This window comes from Alexandromys fortis, unplaced genomic scaffold (genome assembly GCF_014885135.2).
Source record: "Alexandromys fortis isolate MF-2015 unplaced genomic scaffold, M_Fortis_MF-2015_v1.1 scaffold_22, whole genome shotgun sequence".
Classification (NCBI taxonomy): domain Eukaryota; kingdom Metazoa; phylum Chordata; class Mammalia; order Rodentia; family Cricetidae; genus Alexandromys; species Alexandromys fortis.
The window spans coordinates 1,659,254-1,672,504 of NW_026067900.1; positions in this window are offsets into that span (position 1 = coordinate 1,659,254).

Consider the following 13,251-nt stretch of genomic DNA (forward strand, 5'->3'; position numbering starts at 1 on the left):
GCAATGGCTTCTATACTTTAACACAGTCCAGACAGTGTCCCTCTCCCTGCACCCCAAACACACACACCCTTTTAGTTAGACACAAGGGTACATGTACTGTAAGTTAGAAAACCAGATGCAAAAGTGAAAAGGCCAGAGGTTTGCAGCTAAGTTGTGTTCAGCACCTCTCGGGGCAGATGAAGTTGTACCCTACTAAAAGCAATCCTAAATTTCCTAAGGACTGTCCACTAGGATTCTTCCCCAGAGCAAGACAGTACAAGCAGCATTTTCATGGTCACATGAATTATTAGCAGAATTTCATGTTCCTTTTGTGGTCACCAGATACTGAAGGGGAAATTTGGGTCCCCTCTTGAGATTCTTGGTCTGTTAATAAAGAAATTAAGGGGGACACAAATGGGAGTGGGAGCAAAATTTTATTAGTGTTTCAGGGAAAGCCCCCAGCATGGGCAAGCTGTAAATTCCAGCGCCAACCGAGAAGAGGGGAATGGGGCAGAGATGGGGAGAAAGGTCACTGTTCAGGCCAGCACGGAGGTCAGACACGTGGTGGACAAGCAATGTAAGGAAGAGAAGGGAGTTTTTAAAAAAAGGGTAAGGAAGCCCAAAATGTTAGGAACTAATACTTAGAAAAGAGGAGGAAGAACAGGAGAAGGTTTGCCTTTCTGAATAATTTAGAAAAGCTGACAGACTTACAAAACTCTATGACTGTGGCCCAGTAAGCCACTAAGTGAGGGGCAGGAATCATGGGGGAGGAAAAGTACGTTATTCCATGCAAGAAATGATTATTCTACCTATTTATTTACCATGACCTTGCTTGGTGTGGTCCTTCAGCCAGGTGATTGACCCGTCCAACTAGAATGGTGAGGTGTCCACCCAGGCCAGAGATTCTACTCTAACCCAAATGAGCTTTTTATTATTATTACTTAATGGACCTTTATTGCTATTCTAACAAGCTCACAATGGAGGAGAGAGTGGACGCAGAGTCACAGAAGCTCATCATCATTCAGATGAGTGGAAGGCATGGCGAGTGGAGCCCAGACAAGACCCCACAGCCCCACGGACACTGTGCACTTGTGATCTAAACGGACTCTCAGAGTAACACATTGTACTACACCTAGCGGTTAGTATCACACTGAGTCAATGCGCTTTACTCAACTGGGAAACCAGGGCGTCCATCACCACCGGCAGACCTAGGCCTGTTGCTCATTGAAACGTTGCGATCACCGTTCCAGTGGCTCAGGTGCCACAGTCTAGGGAGTGAATTTTTGTGCTCATTGCTGGATCTAGTGAAACAGGATGCGATTCCATAGCTAAACCATTTCTCAGTTGCATCGCGTGCTGAGATGAACTCATTTCCAGCAGTGGAAGCCTCGAGGGGGGGCTGACAAGGGCTGCGAGGCTTCTGGGTGTAGGAAGTGACTCTAGTGCTTTATGAACAGAACTCGAGATCTAGAAAAAGGATAGTGAAGAAAGCTTTCCATTTACTGAAGCTCTTAAGTTACCAGGACACGAATGTATGGCTCCGGGCAACTTTACAAACCTACCTAAAGCGGCCAACATGAGAACGAGAAGAATCGATGAGGCATTCTGTGACTATCATTCCTGTAAGAAAGGATGTTGACTCTCTGTCTGACTGTGAGACAGAGCGTGCCCTTGCTGAGCCTCCCCTTGCCCCGGGTGGTGTAGACAGCCTCCGAGATTGGCCCAGAGTAGAAGATTCTGGTCTAGTTCATGATGAGAATGGAGAAGCTCCATGATCGGAAATAGCAGTTCGTACCAACAGCGGGTAACTCCTCTCCTGCTCCTTCGAAAAACCATTGCCGCAGTCTCACGGGTCGGAAGCCGTGAGTCCAAAGAAACAATGAAGCAGAGAGCAAGATGAACTATTCACCGTAGTTCTGGTGAATAATAGTCTTTCAATAATAAGACTAAATGACTCACCAGAACCCAGAAGATCAAAGTATTTCATGAATCGTACAAAAAAAAAAAAAAAACCTCAAAATTGGTTCAAAAAGAGCTTCCAAATTGCCAAGGCCTGTCCTGGGAATAATGCAATAGCCCAGATGAGTCAACAAGACTTCAGCGACTCAGAGGACTCTGAAAGACAAAACCACGTCACAAATGGAAGTCACTCAAATGGTTAAAAAGTCCCTCCCCCACAAGCCCGAGGAAAGGTGAGGGAGAAACTGACCCAGAGCCATTTTCTTCAGACTCTTAAAGTTTGAGTGTTTGAATACTCATCTCTCTGCTTCGCCAAAGAGAGGGAGAAACCAGATGACGCCAGCAGCAGTGGGAGGAGAAGGTCCCTGGAATAAAGTGACCCCATAACTTCCTGAGTTACTTAGTCTCTCTTTTCTATCCTGGGTCAACTTGCAGCTAGTGACTGACACCAAAATGGGTGTTTCCTTCTGGTTATCACTTGCCAAAATTGTTACCCCAGTTGTTGTAGTCAGACCATGGGCCCCCGGCAATTGTGACCAACTGTGCTCAAAACTTGTCCTCAAAAGACTGCAGAGACAGGTGGTAGCGAAAAGCAAGAAAAGCTCGATTCCACATTGGATGCATTGGGAAGAGGCCCAAAGAGAGAGGCCCAGTCCCGCCCTACCCCCCAGCCTGCTTCAGGATCCCGACAGAGGCCTCTCTGCCCAAATGTGAAGGGCCTTCCGGAACAAAGGCAGGGTGATGTGGCCTAAGCAGCACCCATGGTTCATGCATGATTCTGTCAGGACCCCATAACATTAGCTCACTGAGTCAGAATGAGTGTTACCACAGCAAAAAGAAAAAAAAAGACTAGGACGGAAAGGAAAACTAAGGAAGGGTGTAGACATATCCTCCGCTGTGCTAGGTCTTAGGATGCGGACTCGCTGAGTCAGGGACAGCTTGAATAAACCCTGTTTCCTGACTGAAGGCCTCCTCGTCCCATCTCTCTACGTGAGAACTCCACAACAAAAATAGGAAGCAAGAGGCAGGCAGAGTTAGGCAGTCCAGGCAGGGTGTGGTCCTGTAGGTCACTGGCCACATCTCTATCTCTGTTTGTCTCTCTTACAAGGGTGTCTGAAAAGTTGTCAAAACTTTGCCAGTCTGTGTCCTGGAGACAACTTCCTGCTTCTTGTTGGTCCCAGGACTTCAGCCTTTTTCTGCCCTCATAGAGACTGGAGAGTAGAAATGGAAACAAACAAATGACAAACAAACAAAAAAACTAAGTCAAGCTCAACATTCAAAAGAAGCTAGTTTACCGAGGCCTGGCAGCGTTGGACAAAGCCTCCACGAAACAAAGTCCCGGAAACAGAAAGATCAGAGGAGGGCTATACAAACAGCGTGCAAGGGGGGCAGCAGGCTACATGGTTGTGTCATGTACAGCCAGTTGCTCTGGGGGCTCATTCCTCAGTTCGCCAGCTCACGTCCACTCTTTGGCATACTTTTGCCTTTCTTAACAAGTTACTTGTTTTCCAGGTCTTAACTTGAAAGACATGACTTTCCTCCATCTCCTGGGAGCTGCTGGGATTTTCAGTTATGCTGAACTGTCTTTGGGTTTTATTTGGAGCCCATTTCTAAATTCTTTTAATAATAAAGACTAAAAAAATCCTCAAAGGGAACCTGTTTCCCCAATAACAACAATTCAAGATTCTGGGGAAATTCCAATTTCTTGGGGACCACCGTTTCAATGGTTTGATAGCCAGAGGGGGGACACAAGACTTTTTCGAATATCTCCATTCCTTCAAGGACTGTCACGTGACCCATGAAAGAGAAGGTTAGGATCCTGGAGAGGGGAAAGGAAGCTTCTAAATACAGGTAGGCTGCCTTTGTGATGGGCACCTTTAACCCCGGCACTTGGGAGGCGGAGGCAGGAGGATCTCCGAATTCAAGGCCAACCTGGTCTACATAGAGAGTTCCAGGCCAGCCAGGGCTACATAGAGAGACCCTGTCTCAAATAAATCTGAAAAATAAAAATAAGGAGAGAAGGATCTTCGTAAGCTCACAGAAGAGAGCCAAAAAATATACGCAAGCACAAAGAAGAAAGGAGAGCCGAGCCCAGGGCCACCTGTGGCTTCTCTCACAGGGTGGATCAGAAGTGGGGCTTCCTCCGTCTCAGAAGACTGTGCTCTGCGGCTGTCTTGAGATTGAACCTAAAACCAAGCTAGCTGAGGGAGTGAGCCCAGCATGGGAGAGCCTCAGGGTACGAGGCTAACTTAGAAGGCTCAGGAGAGAACTGTGCGGGACAAGCCGGTGCTGCCTTCATGGCTGGGAACAGACTTCATTAACTATCACTGGAGTTGGGCGCCATTGACTCTGATGCCAGTAGGTGTCCAAAACAATCGATGAACAAATTGCAATATGCAGAGATTTCATACCACAGTGAACGTTAAGACATGGGAAAGCAAGCGTCTTAATTTGCTTTTTGCCATTGTGACAAAACACTGGCCCCAAGCACCTCGGAGAGGAAAAGCTTTCTCTGTAACTGTAATTTCTCTGTTAATTGTGGGGTTGCGAGACAGACAAGGAGTTGGTCGTCCAGTTCAGAGGAAGCGAGAGTAAAGGCTGTACTGAGGCAAGCAGACAGATCCCTTCAGAAGGGAGAGGTCCCACAGTGGGGAGTCTGCCAAATGGGTTCTGGGTTGGGTCTTTTATAAGGCCCCCCGAGTCCTCCTATTTCCCCTGTTCAGCCCACCCAGGTATCCAACCTTGGGCAGGCTTTTCTTTCCCACTGTTTTTCTGCCACAACGTTTGCTGGGACGAGGAGTAGCCATCTTGAGAAGCCAGCCCCTGCCAGGTATGGCACACACCTTCAATCCTAGGTAGAGGCAGGCAGATCTCTGGGTTCGAGGTCAGCTTGGCCTACAGTATGAGTTCCAGGACGGGCAGGAATATACAGAGAAATCCTGTATCGAAAACAAACAAAACAACAACAAAATGAACCAGCCCCTGCTTTTCCTGCCTGCCTGTATCCTACCTCACCCTCATCACGGTCCATCACTGAGGGAAGCCAAGGCAGTAAGCCAAATGCAGGAATTCAAAGGCAAGAACTAAAGCAGAGGCTGGGGGAGGAATATTTATTTCCCCCAGCTTGCTCACCTACCTTTTTTTATGTGCTATCTGCCTAGAGATGGACCTGGCCACCGTGGACTGCGCCTTTCCACATTGACCAGCAAATTAGGAAAATGCCCTATAGACATGCCTTCAGGCCAACCCAGTGGACACAGTTCCTCAACTCAGGATCCCTCTTCCTAGGGTCAATTGGACAGAAACTAACCATCACAGCAAGGTAACATGAATCTTCCAAAAACTCATGACCTCAGTTCCCAAATTTAAAGGTACCGGGACAGACAAAAGGCCAGCATGACATTCTTCAAATCATGTCTTTACTAGTAAGAGATATGGATGACAAGAATAGATAAAAAAAAAAAAATCTTGGCAGAAATTAATGAAAAATAAAAAATAAAATGTTTTAAAAACGTTGGTTCTTTGGAATAAAGCTAATCAACACTGACAGATTTGCTAGCAACAATATCCAAAGAAAAAAATACACAAGTGTGTAAGATCAGTGGTTAAATGACGGTTTACAACAGATCCTAGTGAAACCCAGGGCACTATTGGAGAACACTTTGGAAACATACAGTCCTGGGAGTTGAAAATAAAAAAATAAAATAAAAAACAAACAAACCCTGAAAAATCTAGAAGAAATGGATAATTTCCAAGGTCCACGTGGCCTACCAAAATGTATACCAACAATTTCAGAGGTTCCCTGAGAAGCAGAGTGCTGAGGCCACTGAAGCAGCAAAGAAATCTGACAACAGAAAAAAAGGCCAGGCCCAGGGAGGGTCACTGTTCACTTTCATCAGGCTTTTGATAAACAACTAACATCAATGTTCTTCAAACTATTGTAAAAACAGAAAGTGAAGGATGCCCTCAAACAACAATGAGCGAGGATGCATTAACAAAAGAAAACTCCAGACCAGTTTCCTGATGAATATGGGCACTAGCAATCTTGCCCAAACGAAAACCAAATTCGAGAGTGCACTAAGAAATTCGTGCAGAAGTCCAAGTTGGCCTCGTTCTAGATGCAAGGATGGTTTAACATTGGCAGATCTATCAACGTGACAAAACAATTGAGAACAGAAACCATCTCATCGTCTCAATAGATGCAGAAAAGGCCTTTGGTAAAAGTTCAACGGCCCTTCGTGATAAAAAGCCCCGAAGAAGCTGGGAATAGACAGAACACACGCCATCATAACGGAGGCTATTATGACAAAATTATAGCCCACATTACACTAACTGAGCAAAGAGAGAATACTCTCTCCTATCAGCAACAGCGGACTGGGGAGATGGCTCAGTGGTTAAGAGCACTGGCTGCTCTTCCAGAAGACCTGGATTCAATTCCCAGCACCCACTTGGTGGCTCCAAACCATCTGCCACTCCAGTTCCAGGGGATCACACTCGCCTCTTCTGGCATTTGTGAGCACTGCATACATGTGATCCACAAACATGCATGCAAGCTAAACACCCACAAGCATAAAAATAAAGATTAAAAAAAAATCAGGAACAAGACAAACTACCATTGCATTTTGTAAGCACAGCTTTCTTCCCGAGCCTCCAGAGCTGCATGCGCAGCTGTGTGAGACCTCAATCAAGGAAAGCCTGGCTGCACAAAGAGAGCCAGTGGGGCTGCTGAGGGCCTCTTCAGAGTCTGCCTTTTCGCCACAGACTTCTGCATTCAGTTATGAGCAAGCAGCTTTATGCCACAGCTAAGAGCTGCTCCTGACACCACGCTTTCCCTGCCATGATGAGTGTCCCTCCAAACTGTGTGCCCCAACAGTCTCTTCCTCCTTTAAGTTGCTGTCTGCTGGTCATTTGGTCTCAGTAATCCAGAAAGCTGCTAAGGTGGGTCCTCTCCTGGCTCTGAGTACGCAGCCCCAAGTTCTAACCAGAGCAATGAGAGAAACAAAGGCAATAACACATGGGAAAGGGGGACGTGACATTTTCTACTTGTGCAGAGGACATGATATCCTTAAGCCATCTGAATAGAGTCCAGGAGAAAATTTAGATTGCGTAGACACTTTCAACAAAGCAGGATATAGAATCAATGTTCCAAAATCAATAGCTTTTTTTTTTTGGCACAACAATAATCCATTTACAAAAGAGGAAGCCCATTCACAATAGTTAAATTGTTTAAATTGTTAAAAACTAAAGACGAGGGTAGGTGTAACCAAAGATGTGAATGACCTGTGTAAGAAAAACTAGAACCCTGAGGAAAAAAAACACTAGAAGATTGGAAGACTCCCCCAAGCTGATCCTCTGGCAGAGATAAGTATGCTGAAAGTGGCCTACACGGTCAACGCAACTTCCACCAAAATTCTAGTGTTCTTTAGAGCTTGAAAACAACAAAAAGAACCCCCCCCCAAAAAAAGACCATCCTTAAATGATATGGAAGTGCCAAAGACCCTGAGTAGCAGAAGTCGTCTGAGGTGGTAAGAGTATTGCTGGAGCCAATAACAAACTCCAAACTCTCCCACATTCGAGGATTGATGACCAATGCTTTGTAGAAATGAGGGAATTGATTTTAATTTATTTATGGTCCCCAAGGTCCTTAGATCACTTTACCTTACAGAAAGGCCACTGCCCTGTGTTGTCACCACCAAAGCCCACCAAGCCCAGAACCAGTCAGAGTGTAACGAGGCTGCTCAACTGTTCAACCATTTGACTATAGATAAGAAAATAAATGCAGGGGCTCTACCATGAGGATGAGCAGTACAATGGGCTGGGTTTTGGGTATTCCTTCAAGTCCTCAGTTACACCAGAGGGAACTGGGCCAATATTTACACAGACTCAAAGAACACCTTTGCCACCATGCGTGTGCACAGGACCATTCTTAAGGAGAGGACTGCCCAGAGCAGGGGTGACATTTTAAAATAAAGAAGGCATTTCCCAGCTTTTAATGACAACCTGGAAGCCCTCCCAGGGGGCAGTAATGTACTGCAAAGGACACCAAAAAGGGACTGAGCCTGTCAGCAAAGGAAACCAATTAACTCATCAGTCAGCCAAGAAGATTTGGCCAACAAGTCAAACTCCTTGGAACTAGCTTCCAAGGTCTCACTGGCACCAGAATTGCCCCTTTCTCCACAGTATACCAGGGAAGAAGACCAATGAGCCATGGATGAAGATGGGATTGAAGTAAAAGAGGTCCTTTCTTCTAACATGGTGGTGACCTATGCCATAAAATGACACAACTTGGAAAGACTGCCATGGAAAACCTTTTAAGTCATATTATTTTGTACCTATGCCTCCCCCCCCCCAACTCCACGTGCCCAGATCAATGCATGTGGGGCATGTACACAAAACAATGCCAGCCAAAGGCCTGCATCCTGGGGTTCAAGATCAGCAACAGGAGCGGTTCCTCTCAAATATACAGAGATCGACGTCAGTGATGCCAACCAAGCCTTGTAGAGGCTACAGAGGAATGCCTGTTGGTGTTAGTTTAACCCTATTCAGGATGGGCTGAAGCCTTTCCCACATGCACCAAAAGAGCATAGGAGTTAGCCTAGGCTTTGCCGAGAGAGAGAGAGAGAGAGAGAGAGAGAGAGAGAGAGAGAGAGAGAGAGAGAGAGAGAATTCCATGGTAAGACTGCACCTCACCATCTGGTCTAACATTGGGCTGGATTTTGTGTCAGCAACAGTTCATATTCTGACCAAGACTTTGGAGGTAAACTTAGCTCCATGTTGTTTATAGGTACCAAAGTTCAGGGATAGTTGAGCATGAGAACTAGACCCTCAAGACTATTTCAGTTAAGCTTTCCCAGTTGCCTTGGGTTATGTTACACCAAGCCCTGTTCTGGATCTGAGACCCTCAGGTTTATTCTTCTTTTGCAATCCAATAGCAGAGACTTCCTTGGTAATAGGAGAATTGAAAGGAGGCCCCTGGCAGGTAGCTGGCCTGGAGAAGTCCTCGCACCTCCAGGCTCTAGGAAAAATCCTCTACCACATCCCCTTGGAGACCCTAGAAAGGTCCCTGGTTCTCTTAGGAAATTGGGCGCATGCCCACCAATGAGAAAACAATCTGGGAAAAAAAATGGAAAGAAAGAGCCCCCTCCAACCCATGTGGAAAGTCCTCACATGGTGATTCTGGTTATGCCCCCTGCTGTAAAAGTGGTGGGTACCACTCCATGGATCCAACACACTTGGGTAAAAGAGGCAGTGCCCTAGAATAGCAGGAGTCTCAGGCTATGAGACTCAACCCTGACCAGCCTCTCCAGTCACGTTTTATAAGCAATGGAGCCCTTCTAAGGCCTTCAGCTTTGCTTTGGCCACACTAGAGATTGACCAACTACACATGGTCGAAACTTGGGGGAATTTCTTTACTCCCGCTCCAGTTGCAACAATTCCCAGTGACTGCAACCAGACACAAAAGATTGCCCTAACCTTATTTTTGCATTATAAATTTGGTAAGTCTATTAAAGGAGGATTACTTGTTTTTCTTTACTTTTAAAAAAATATTTATGTATATAAGTGCTTTGTCTACATGTATGCCTGCACACTAGAAGAAGGCATGGGATCCTATTATAGATGGTTGTGAGACACCATGTCGTGGTGGGAATTGAACTCAGGACCTTTGGAAGGGCAGCCAGTGCTCTTAACTACTGAGCCATCTCTCCAACTCCTTTTTTTTTTTTTTTTTTTTTTAAAATACTAACCTATGTCTTGTTAAACTCTGTGGTACTAGGTCACACCCCTTCCCCACCTTGTGCTTACCATGCATATCAGGTCTCCTTCTGAGACAATGATTTTGATACGTGAATCCCAGCAAGGCCCACCTACGGTACTCACAAGGGACAGACCTCCATCACAGGGCCACAGCCAGAGTATCTGCTCTGCTGCCATCCCACTAAAGGAGCCAGTTCCTCCTGATGAGCCTGCTTCCATCCCTAATCCTAAATCAGATGATGGCATTGCCACTGTGCCCCTGTACCTCTGCCTGCCCCCAACATGCCAAACAGATGAGGTTTTCTGCCAATGAAAATGTGGAAAGTGTCTAAAAACACAGCATCGGGATTTCCCCAAGCAGACCTACACTTACCCTTTAGGCCTCATCAGCTGAAAGAGTAACCCAAATGACTCACCCTCATCCCAACTCAAACCAAACCCGGCTCATGATCTCGATCCTCTCTCTTTACCAGATCCCGAGCACAGTATGCTACCTCCTCAGCAAAACTAGCCCCTGCCCGACAAAAGACAGTTTTGTTTATCTTTAGATATGCCTGGGTATTTGCCCTCACCAGGACCACTGACAAATGCAATCACTGACAGATCCCTCTGTTAAAGCCTGTCAGAAGGGGAACTGAACTGTCTTGAAGGACTCCTACATGGGTTACAACTAAAGAGGCAACAATAGATCATGACCAATGCGACCAAACCCATGACCCCATGACAATCAAAGCCTTATACATTCACCCTACACAAATAGCTTTTGTGTGTTTATTGTGTTTTGTGTTTTGTTTTGTTTTGTTTTTTCCTCATCAAGGACTCTTTTGTATATGGAATAGACGCTTAAGTTTATCTAATCACTGGACAGGTACCTACCCCTTGGCTTTCTCACTCTTGATACAGACATACCCCCCAATAACCAAACCTTAGCCTTTCCCCTGGTCCCACACATCTGGCCAAAAAGAGACACCCAATTCATACCATTATTGATTGGATTAGGGATTATGGCTGGAATAGGAGGCATTGCTTCATAGGTCACCTTTAATCAACAATTCTCCAGGCATCTGCCAGATGATATAGATTCCCTGGCTACAGTAATATACAAACAGGAGGAGGACTGGATCTGCTAACTGCTGAGAAAGGAGCCGCCTGCCTTTTCTCAAGTGAAGAGTGCTGCCTCTGTGTGTGCAAGTCAGGGGGAGTCAAGGATATGGTCCAGTAGGGAAGAGGACAAATTACAAAGAGGAGATAAGAACTAGCTGCTTCCCGGAGTTCCCAGAGCAACAGCTGGAGCTGGGCATCCTGACTCCTCCCACTAAATGAATCTCTCCTCCTGCTACACTGTCTAGCTTCTTCCAGCACTCTTGTTTGGTCCCTGCATTCGTGACATGCCATCAAGCTTCAATTGTTAGTTTATCAGCCCTTGGGCCAAGAGGAGTTAGGAATTGACACCTTATGAAGGTATAAGGACATCAGAAGAGGATTACAATGAGTAAAAAGTTGTCTCCACTGACAGCTCCGAACTCTGTGATCCTGCTTGCCTCCTACACCAGCTAAAAACCCTCTTTGGCTTGAGAAGCAGACACTTGCAAAGCAGCAGCTCTAACCTTATCGCCTGCATTTCTGTCAGCATGCTTTCTACAGAGTAAGTCCTGCTCACAGTACACAGTCACGTCAGTAAAATTCAAACCCACCAGAAATAGAAAAGCTCAAAAATGATGCAGGAGAGCCTTTCAATGACATAAAAAGGAAGTACCGGTGGACCAGGGTCTTGCTTGTGAAGACTTTGCTAGCTGCTGGCGTTCAAGTTGAGTTCTCCAACTGTCTAAGCGGTGGGGCTTGTTTCTTGCTAGGCTGATTTCTGCAACACCTTCATTAATTAAATGATGTCCCAGACATCTTATTTATTTTTCACCAAATTGCAGTTTGGTTTTGGAGTCCATCAGCCTCCTTTCCCATGGTAGTTTAGGACAGTGGTTCTCAGCGTGTGGGTCATGACCCCTTTGGGGGTAAAAAGACCCTTTCACAGGGGTCACTTAAGACCATTGGGAAACACAGATATTTACATTATGATTCATAACAGTAGCAAAATTACAGTTATTAAACAGCAATGAAAATAATTTTATGGTGTGAGTGGTGGGGGGGTCCAAAGCAACATGAGGAACTGTATTAAAGGGCTTCACAGTTAGGAAGGTTGAGAACCACTAGCTTAGGAGATCACTAATCTACAGGTCACTAGATCTATTTTTTTTGAGCAATTGGAAGGCCATCTATGATTGGACTGTTCCTACAGGTTGGAGAATCTCGTACAACTTCTCTAAGATTTGGCCAGAGAGAGTGGGAACTTTGACGAAATCCTGTGGCAACACGAGGCAGCGATGTTGTTTTTTTCGTTCTATTAATAGGATTTTCCCTTTCAAAGAAAAAGAGATCTCTCCTCTCAGACTCTAGCAGGCATACCTGGGGTTGCCTCCTGTAGATCCACTACACTGAACAAGAAGTTCGTGAGCACAGAGAAGGTGCCTTAATTGGGCCATGGGTCAAGGTTAAGGACTCCGACACCTTGATTAACAGTTCTCAGTTCTCACACTAGCTGATGGTATCCACCCCTCTCTCTGCCTGTGAGCACCAGGAGACACACAAGAGGCTCAGTTCTCCCAGCCCCCACCTTCCTTAGGGATTATGTTATCTCTTTCTCTTTCCTTTCCTTTCAAACCAACCCTCACCTCACAGTCAAGTCCTGGCTCTAGGCACTTAGTTCTTGCTTCCGGGTCAGACAAGAGCGGCTCTCCAGTGGTCCTCTTCTCCTAATCTATTCTTTTCAAGAAACCACACCTTGTGATTCCCTCCCTTTTATCCCAGACACTGTCAATTTTCCTTGGAAGGCTTAGCCCCTTCCCACCCCCCACCCCCACCCCAGGTGGGTAGGAGACAACAGTGCACAGCTCTGGAGTCCACCAGAAAATACATTTCTTTCAGTCTGGTCCCGCCCTCAAATTTGCCTGTCTCCCCCTCACCCATGGTATGGCTTCCCCAGGACAGGCCCCACGACGGGGGAGTGGGTGAAGCTACTACTTCTATGGCTGGCCTAACCTGAGCCGGTCATGACCTAGGATGCCAGGCAGTGGAAATTGCGCCCCTTTGCCCATGGCTGGCATGTGCCACCTCTCAGTGGTACTAGCTTAAAAAAAAAACAAACAAACCCAGCCGCCCAATCCTCATCGAACTTCATAAAGATAATGTATCTTCCTCCTTTTTCTATTCTAAACATTCTCTCTAACAGTCTCTCACGTTCCCATCAACTGATGTCTTAGCAGTCCTTATCCTTTCTACCCCTCAGATGGGGGCGTCTAGGGCCATCCCCCCATCTCTCAGAGGAATCATAGTCTAGTTTCCTTTTGACTGCCTCTTTCGCCACCACAGAGACCCCAATCTTTTGTTCCTCTTCACAAATCCTTTCTGAGCTTTCTCAGTGGGCCTTTGTGTCACGCATCTGTCTTTGGAAATGTTTCAGTCTTCAGGCCAAGGTGGACCCTGAGGAGGCCTTGGTCTGATGGC